Source organism: Marmota monax, unplaced genomic scaffold, assembly GCF_021218885.2.
Source record: "Marmota monax isolate L192 unplaced genomic scaffold, Marmota_monax_Labrador192_F-V1.1 WCK01_AAM20220418_F8-fsc00325, whole genome shotgun sequence".
In the NCBI taxonomy this organism is placed as follows: Eukaryota; Metazoa; Chordata; class Mammalia; order Rodentia; family Sciuridae; genus Marmota; species Marmota monax.
Window position 1 is genome coordinate 511,014 of NW_026694961.1, and position 10,243 is coordinate 521,256.

Consider the following 10,243-nt stretch of genomic DNA (forward strand, 5'->3'; position numbering starts at 1 on the left):
ATTCCTTAAATTTCATATTAAGTATCTAAATACACCAAAGTGCCTTAGAGTAGTTTTCACTATGTACCATGACATTTTTAAAAAAGTATGACCCATCTGTTCTTTTGAAATGTTAATAGCAATCTAATTTACTTTAATTCCAAAATACTAATCTCATGCAAGTACTTAACAAGTCATATGCATCCAATTTTAATTTTAGAGCATTAGATGTTTGCTAACTCCCAGTGCCATTTAAGTTGCAGGGTTTTCTGCCATCCAGTATTCATATCCAGAAAACATGGGCAAGATTTTTAATTTATCTGGAGTAAGTATTCAATCTAAGAAAATTGTAATTAACTTTGTGTATCTAAGTCATGTAGAAATTAATTGAAGCATGGTGAATTCTAATTTTGATATCAGAACATATTGCAAATACCACTTTTCAAAAGTCACTAATGTATTTCAACATGATTATCTACCACAGTGGTACAATGTAGTTGTACCTAAAAAATAGTGGGGATGTTTCCTTTGGTAGATATATAAATGTATTAAGAACACTACTTAAACAAGAAAATAGCAAAGCGTATACTTCTCAGTTATCCACATTTTTTTTCCTGAATCTTTTCACTGTGAATGACCTCACCCACCTACAATGAGGATTTCATCAAAGAGGAACAACTCTCCTCCTGTAACCATAAAAGTTGGGCTTCAGGGCTAGGTCATAGTTCAATGGCAGAGTATTTGCCCAGCGTGCACAAGACCTTGGGTTAGATTCCCAGCTCCATTAAAAAAAAAAAAAAGCAGCAATACACTTCAGTACTGGAGTTGTAACTCACATCAGAGCACTTGACAAACATCTGTGCAGCACTGTGTTTGACCTTCAGCACCATATAAAAATAAATAAATGGATAAATTAATAAATAAAGTTGTGTCCATCTACAACTGAAAAAAGAAGAAAAAAATTTGGATTCCACATCCCATTGTGCCATACTATCCTACAGACTATGGCGTTTCCTTGCCTCTTTTTCAGACAAATGTAATGATGATGGAAAAAGCAAACAAAATTCTCAGCATATTTCTGAGAATGCATGTTGAAAGAGGGTGATATAGATGTCTCTTCCAGTAACATTCCTAGGCAGGCGCAGTCTTTAGCTCTATCTATGATTCAGCTGTGTCTATCAGGCATTAATATCAATGTTGAAAATTACTGTAGCCTAACCAAGTTAAACAGTGGTGACAAATTTGGCGCTCCCCTATCATGTGAGCATGTCCTCGTGTTCTGAAGCAGTGAAGCTTTGAATGGTACCCCAGGTGAGTCTAGATCAAAGCAAACCACTCTCATTCAATTTTAAGTTCAGTGAAATATAAGAAAATGATCTATGAAATGAAACTTCTTTATCCTGTCTACTCTAATAAAAATGTTAGATAGAATTTATTCATGGTTTCTGTGTTAAATGCATAGCTGTTTTGCTCCCACCATCGAATATATTCTATTCTTTAACATTTCACAACATAAGTTTTCAAAATTTATATTAAATTTTTAAATTAAAGTTCTCAAATTTAATTTAGCTCTCACAAATAGTTAGTAAATATCAATGTTTTTCCTTAAATTCACAAACTATTATTGTCATCAAGCCAAAGTATATGTAAATATAACTTCTGTATTCATTCTTCCATTGAGGAAACAATGTGTAGGTATTTGTGTGTGTGTGTGTGTGTGTGTGTACATACATATACATACACATATAGATACATACATTTTTTGACCAAAATTAATTTCAGGCTAATGTTGGATTTCTGGATGCCTTTGTTATTAAACTTTGAAGATAGTAAATGTCCAGACTTCTTGATTCCAAATGAGTCTTGTTTTATTTTATTTATTTATTTATTTTTAAAGAGAGAGAGAGAGAGAGAGAGAGAGAGAGAGAGAGAGAGAGAGAGAGAGAGAAATGTTAGTTTTCGGTGGACACAACATCTTTATTTTATTTCTATGTGGTGCTGAGGATTGAACCCAGTGCGCTGCACATGCCAGGTGAGCGCATTACCTCTTGAGAAAAATCTCCAGCCCATGAGTCTTGTTTTAAGATTTGCATAATTGCAAACATATAGATAAAAGAAGGAACTCTTTTGAAGAAGTGAGAAAAACATAAGGGATAAATAAGAATCTTCTTCAAAGATGAAATTACTAAGAAAATAGATTGTTCTGGATCCTGAATAATAGGATGAGCTTAGCAGTACAGGCTTTGGGGACAGACTGAGTTCAGGTCAAGATTCTGAACTTGTCTAATAACTTCCTGAACTGCTATGTTCCTCAGCTTCTTCATCTGTAATATGTGTATAGTAATAATGCCTAGCTATTAAAATTCTGATGGGGAGAATTTAATGTTAAAACATATAATTTCTATATGTGCCAGACATGTTATTAACAACATAGTAACACAATAATGATCAATTAAAAAAAGAACAAATCAATATAAATTTTATTTGTAGAAAAAATAGGCTAAACATTTTTCAAATCAACTGTTGCTAGATTTTTCAAATCTAGCAATTAAAATATGGGCACGTACCACTTGAGAACAAAGGTTCTCACCTCTTCCCTATATACCATTGGTGATGTCACTACTGGATTCACATTACCTGTTGTAGAAGTATTAATAACAATTAAATCAGAAAGTAATATGAATAAAGCCATTTTTCCCCAAGAGTGGTGGTTGCTATATATTTATTAGCACATTCCAGTACTCACAACAGTAATTATATGTAACACTGCACATTAATTTCTTCCTCCCACCTTCTGCAAAATTTTTAAATTTGTTTTAATGGTAGATGGACACAATACCTTTATTTTATTTATTTATGTTTATGTAGTGCTTAGAATGGAATCTAGTGTCTCACATATACTAGGCAACAACAGCAGCCCTGTTTTGCACATTTTTTAAATCTTTAATTCCTACATGTATTCTAAACACAATGTTTCATTTAAATATTATATTTTAAGTAGAATTCAAAATTTTAAAACAACATTTTGTATTTTCTCACAGATTTGTCATTTCTTTTCACAGCTTTCATTCCTTTTTGTGCAACTAAATTTCGATCAATTGCTATTTCCTTTTTACACTAGGAAGTTTAGCATTTGTTAGAGGGTTCTTCGTTAAAATTACATTTTATGTTTATATTAAAAAATATTTTTTCTGACTTTAGGCAGAAATTTTAAAGTATTGTTTTCTTTTGGCCCCCAATAATAATCTTATCTTTGTTCTTTCATTTATTATGAGTCTTGCTATGGCTTTTTAATTTTGTCAGAAAATTTGAAAATATTCAGATATTATTTTTTTAGATATATTTTCTTCTCACCTGTGTTTTAGAAACTATAACAGTAATGTGTTGTATTTTTCGATAGTGTCCTACAGATCACTCTGGTTTGGCTTTTTTTTTTTTTAAATTTCAGTCTTTTACCCTGTGTTTTATTTAGTATAGCTCCTATTACTTCATCTGGAAACTCACTTTATTTATTTGTATACAATTACTTTCATTCTTCTTTACATTTCCTTTTTTGATCTATATTTTACTTTAAATACTTAAACATTGTTATAACAGTTATTTATCTCTCTTTGCTCAATTTATCTCTGACCAAGGAGGAGTTGTCATTTCCCACAGCTTGACTCTATTCCCTGATATCTCTCTTTCCCTTTCCCTTAGAGAATTCAGACAGCTCAATTCCACAGGTAGGTCTTACTCTCCTTTTTCTTAAAAATATTTACCTTAGAAAACACAAGATTTAAGTTATTTCTGCCCCTTTGGGACATAAATCTTGTTAAAGCCTCTTCTCAGTCTATTCATGGAGCTAAGAATAATCCTTGTTAAATATAATCACCAATGATAAAGATGATGTTCCTATCTCCTAATATTTGTGAGAGGAGGAGCGTAATTTTGCTCCAAGCTGTATGATTAAGTGCTGTCATGAAGATATCAGAAAATTTTTCTTTGAGTAAATCAATATACGTTTGGCCTACGATCCCCCACATCTCAAATCTCCGATTGTTTGTTCCCAATGAATGATCTTAGCTCAGATGGAATTCTGGCCTCTCTTTTCTTTGGTGATGAATTTGAATGAAGATTCTCTGGCCTTTTTACTTTGTCTAGGGCAACTTTTTCTTACACATTATTTTGTTTTTTCTTGTGTTGTTATTATAAACTGATATTTTAGCTGTTGTGGGTCACTTATTTTCCTTTGGGCATAGATAATAAATATTGATAGTATAAATAATTATTGCTAAGTGTCTAAATTTGTCAAGTATATTAGGCTTAATTTTTGCAGACATTTAGTTTACATGCACATTACTATGATAATCCCAAAATGTTGTTCTAAAAGTTTTCTGGAATGGATGTTATGTAGCTCTAAATCCAAGATAGTTTCATCTTGACTTAGACTATATTATCTGAAGATTCATTGGAGATCCTGGGTCATCTCTAGGCATTTTTCACTACAGTTGATCATACCTTGAATGCATTCCCATATGCTATTTTTAACTTGAAAACCCCTGATATACAATATGATTGTATTAAGAAGTGTGGCCAGTGGAGGGTATGTAGGTCCCCAGGGCAATGCCCTCATAAATGGGATTAATATTTGGCTTAGTCCAGTTCTACAGCAATAATAAAATATCAAAAACTGAGTAATTTATAAAATAAAACAAAGCAAAGCAAAGCAAAAATATGCATTTTCTGCTTGGATCAAGGCAAGATTGAGGGAGGCGTCAGTGTCAGGTGTCTGTTAAGGGGTGCTCTCTGTTTTCCACATAGCACCTTGGACACTGTTTTCTCCTGGCAGAAGGTTACAGGGTAAAAGTGCTCAGCTAGTTCCCTCCAGCCCTGTCACAGCATCATTAATCTCATTCATGGGCATTTAGGGGTCATGACTCATTTGTATCATAAATGTCTTCCTCTTAAAATTGTAACTTTGAAGTTTCAGTTGAACATACGCATTTTGCAGGGACACAAATATCCAAATCATGGCAGTGTTTATATGAGAGACTTCAGAGAGCTACTTCATTTTTTCTGCCAGATGAGGAACATTTTAAGACAGACATTTATGAAGCAGATATGAATGTCAAAAGACTGAATCTTCAAGGGGCTTGATTTGGATTTTCTAACCTGCAGAAATATTTAAAATATTTTTTATAAGTAGCCCAGTAATTGTATTATTATATTGATCTGAATGGACAAGATAATTATTTAACATACTTGGCATTTGGACCTTGTCTGCCTCTGTAGCCTTATTTCTTCATTTTCCCACACTCCATTCTTTCTCTATAATTTAGCCTAGTATGTACAGACTTTAGCATCTATGACCTAAGGCTGAATATTTAGAGCACACATAGAAACACATGTTCAGTATAAGCCACAGAACACTCAAGAAGGTCCAACATGCAAGTGTCATTTGCTCAGCAGCTGACCATCTTTTAATATGGATTATGTGGCTAGTGCTCTATTGTGGTGTGCTATCTACTCAGGTTGTATTGGAGTAATTTTTGGTTTTAATGACCAAGAATCCTTCAAATATACTTATTCTCTGTGATTTGTTGATCTTCTCTTATAGTCAATGTATATATAATATATCTTTGAGAAACTAACCTTTCCCTGTGTTTACTCATATTTATCTTACCTAATAAATTCTGTTGTCTCAGATGTGGGAAACATATAAAAACCTAAATTGAGCAAGAAAGACCACTTATTGTAAGTTTTAAAATAAGTATTTTTTTAATAATTATATCATTTTAAGAAAAGTAATACCCAAGTGATTAGAGCACTTGCAAAATATATATTTCATATAATATGAATATGTATTCACATATATATATATATATATATATATATATACATATATATGACATATAAGCTATAGATTATGATTTCCAACTTATTTTAATGTACTGTGTCAAATTCTTGAAACATTTACAGTAATGAAAACTTGATACTTAATGGGTTAAAAGCCGAGCAATAATTTGACTCCCTTGGCAACATTTAAGACTATTGACAATTTGCAATTTCTGTCATTAATGCAGTTCCTACATTCATTGAGAAAATATTGGTTGTTTTCTATTACCACACATTGCTAGAAATGTTTGGGATACCAAAATAAATGAGTACGATTTTCCAGTATCTTGGATTATGACTTGGAATCCAGAGAAATACAATTAACAAATATTTGTTTAAAAGATAATAAACCTACAGGTAGTGAGAATTGTAATAGAGGAAAATAAGAAAAATTAATAAAAATTAGAAAATATCACCAGGATAACCCACTGAAGAACAGACACATGAAAGCAAACCACACAATGTACACACATGCATTCAACAACAATGCAAATATGAATCTCTGTTTCTTTGTCTTCTCTCACTTACTCTCATCGCACAACTCTTACACGTAACTTTCCAATTATCTCACACCTTTTCACTTTCCTAATTATCTAAGACCTTTCCACTTTTCTTCTTATTCCAGCTCTATTTCCAAAACTTTATATTTAAAAAAATTACTTTAATTGCATAATTTATTTTAGACAATCATTCATTAATTATTAGGAAAAAGCAACAGAAAGGACAATTCTCTTGGATTAGGAATTTGCTACTACTCAATACTCATTTCTAGAAAACTCCCCTGAATGTTTATTAATTCAAGAAATTCTGGCATTAAGAATTATACAAACATTATTTTCTCCATGTCAGCCAAGTATGGTTCTGGCAAACACAAAATTACATTTCTCATGGAACATAGTAACAAACAACTGAATTTACTCACCATAATCCTTCATATCTTTTCACCTATGTACCTTACAAAGTTCTAGACAGATAAAAAATTATATATATATAATTCTCTAAATCATAAGACATATTTATTATGCAGGTGTGTGTGTATATATGTATATACATACCTATACTCATGGTCTATATAATCTGTGGAGCCAATATTTTTAAAAGTCACAGATTGTAGGGATTATAAAAACTGGAAAATGGAAATCACAAATGCAAGCAGAAAATTAACATTTATATTACTCTATGTGTTGTCATCCCCCAAACATTCATAAGACTTGTCCTACTTTAATTATTTTCCCTAGTGTTTTTTTACTCTCCACATGGGTACAAAGACATCCTATTTTGTTAATCTTTCACAAAACACAAAAGGATTCTAGGTGTTTAATAATTCACGTGAAGCCTGGAGCACGCAGCTGTATTACCAGAAACGTTGCCAAAACATAGCCATTTGGAAATCAGAAGTCATTTTTATGGATTTCTTGCTAGCAGAATGAATTCATAACATTTAAAAAAGTTCCTGTGACATAGATTAACATGCTAGAAATGTATTTTACTGGTGGATGACCCCATCCTATTATGGTAGGATTTGCAAAGCAAAGTTGAAAAATGGTAATTTGTTTTTCTGATTATATTTTAATGCCCTTTTGAGGGCATCTCCTTTTGATAAAGCCTCCTGGAAGCCTGCTGGAAGAGGCTTCATCCCATCCTGGTTTGTAGAGTGTTAGTGTCTTGATTAACAGTGTTAAATATTTCATGAAGGCCCAAACCAATAAGTAACAAATGTGGTCACTAAATTTGTTTCAAAGCATATTTAATGAAGTGAGGGGAGCAACACCAACCTAAAGAACAGTAAAATGACAAGAACATCTAAAGAGTTATGTTACATAAAAACAACACTGTGATCATACTTATTAAAAATTAAAAAAAAAAAAACAGTCTCTCTCTTAGTGGTTAGATTTGTAAGCAAACTAAGAGTGATGGGGTTGATACAGAAAGATGGTAAGTCAAATACTTTTGCCAGTTGGGATAGTAAAAAATAACATCAAAAATTATATTTTAGTTGTTTCTGGCCACGATAAAATTTTCCAAACTAGCAGGAGTAAAAATAAATATTTACATAGAGCAAGAATTTGAAAAATAAATGCAGTCAGCCGAAGTTCCTCACTACATTTCTGTTGTGGTTTGGGTGTGAGGTGTCCACAAAAAGCTCATTTGTGAGATAATGCAAGAAGGTTTGGACAAAAAACAAAATGATTGTGTTATAACTTTAACCTAATCAATGAATTAATCCCTGAAGGGTTTAACTGAGTGGTCACTGAAGTGGTAGGGTCTTGTTAGACCAGGACGCAAGAAAAGACCACTGACTCCAATTAAAATCAAATTAAAGCAAGCTTATTATTTCTACCAGCTGGCCGGGCTGCTTCTCCCTCCCAAAACGGAGGGAACAAGACAGCAGCAGCCACTTTCCTGCAGCCCAGCTTTATAGCCCAGAAAGTTACACAAAGGGGGGTACAGATAACAGAACTCTGACGAGCATCACACTAACAGTAGTTTACATTTTTTGCTGGCACCAACATCAGAATTTATGAGGACCATTAGAGCCTCAGAGAGGGTCATTGTCTGGCCAGGGAAGGCCGATATTTATGAGGTGTCACTAAAGTTTCAAAGAGGGCTGCTCTCTTGTCAGAGACCCAGGCATGGGTGAGTTCAAGGCACGGGCAGGCATTCCAAGCAGATTCAGAATTTGCAGTAATTTATAGTAAAGCCGAAATTATCTTTTCATGGCTTTGTGGCGACATTGCTCCCAATTTTAAGAAAAGATCAGGTTGGGTCTATCAGTCTGGCTAGAGGAGGTGGGAATTGAGAACATGTCTTTGGGGTATACTTTTGCATTGGGTACGTGGAGTCTCTTTCTCCTTCTTGATTAGGATGCTGTTTCCCTCTGCCACACTCTCCCACCATGATGCCTCATTGAATGCAGTTAGCTTTCTGTGGACCAAGACCTCTGAAATTTTGAGTCCTCATATAAACTCTTCTTCCTCTACAATTGTTCTGGTCAGATCATTTGGTCAGAGCAGTGAAAAAGCTAACTAAAACAATGTCGTAAGAAACAGACATTTATGTAATTATATAATTAAAGAACTATTATATTTAACACATAAAGATTAATTTAAAAATGACAATATCTAGTACATAAATAATAATTACTGAAATTTGAATCCATTGAGTTCTACTTTATTTTTTCCCTCTAACATAACTTAGCAAAAAGATTAGTGAATTATTCTGTCATTTTCATTTATATTCAAGGATCAATGAAAAGCAATAAATTCTAATTTTGAGAAAAGTAGAGGAAAACTGTTACATGACAGTAAATGGGACTCAGTATCTATGATGGAGTTACTACCAGAATTTTAGGAATAAATGCATGAAACAGCAGGAAGCTGATAAAACTAATAACTTGCTTGCTGGATTCCAAGCTTCACACCTGGATTAGGCAAACCTTGTTGTAGACCCCAACACTCACTATAATAAAACAATAGAACTAATTTTTACCAAAAGAGAGCCCTCAGGCCAGAAGAAAATAACACAATTCACACATTTGATAAGATTGGTTTAAGAGTAATTATTTGATAAACCGAAGATAGGAGGATCATGGAGAAACTGACTCATGAACATAATTTGGAGATTAATACTCTGCTGAAGAATAGTACATATACTGGAAGCATATACTGGAAGCATACTTATATGAATTGTTTAATGAATTATACATTGCACATTAAAACGTTATTGAAGAGATTGATTGATACATCAACACACTCAAAATTTGAGTAGCAAGTATTTTTTCTGTATCTCCATTGAAGTTGAAAACGTGATATTTCTTCCTTTTTAAAAATTTATCTTTTATTTATTTATTTAGTTTTCGTGAGACACAACATCTTTGTTTGTATGTGGTGCTGAGGATCGAACCCGGGCCACACGCATGCCAGGCGAGTGCTAGGCGAGCGCGCTACCGATTGAGCCACATCCCCAGCCCGTATTATTTCTTTCTTAAAATAATTGAATTATTTGGGTAATAATTGAAATTTTATAAAATATTCTCAAAAACTCATATTACCTTTGTTTCTAAAAGATTTGCTTAATTGCTTGAAAAAAGTCTCAAAGACAAATCCAAATACATTGATTTAAAACCATAATATATATTGAACATTAAATATAATTTATAGCAAAATCCCAGTTCCATGGGAGTATAAATAATTTGATTCTGTCTTCAAGGAGTTCAGAATCTACCAGTATTAGATTATTGATTGCCTTTGTGCCTCATCTTTTTATGCACCTTACATTCTTAATATTTGCAACTGAGCAAATATTGCAACTGTTATAAAGTTCATGAGTATCACAAAAGAAACAAAGGCTCCATATTATTTTGTTCAGCTGGATGTATTTTTACTGT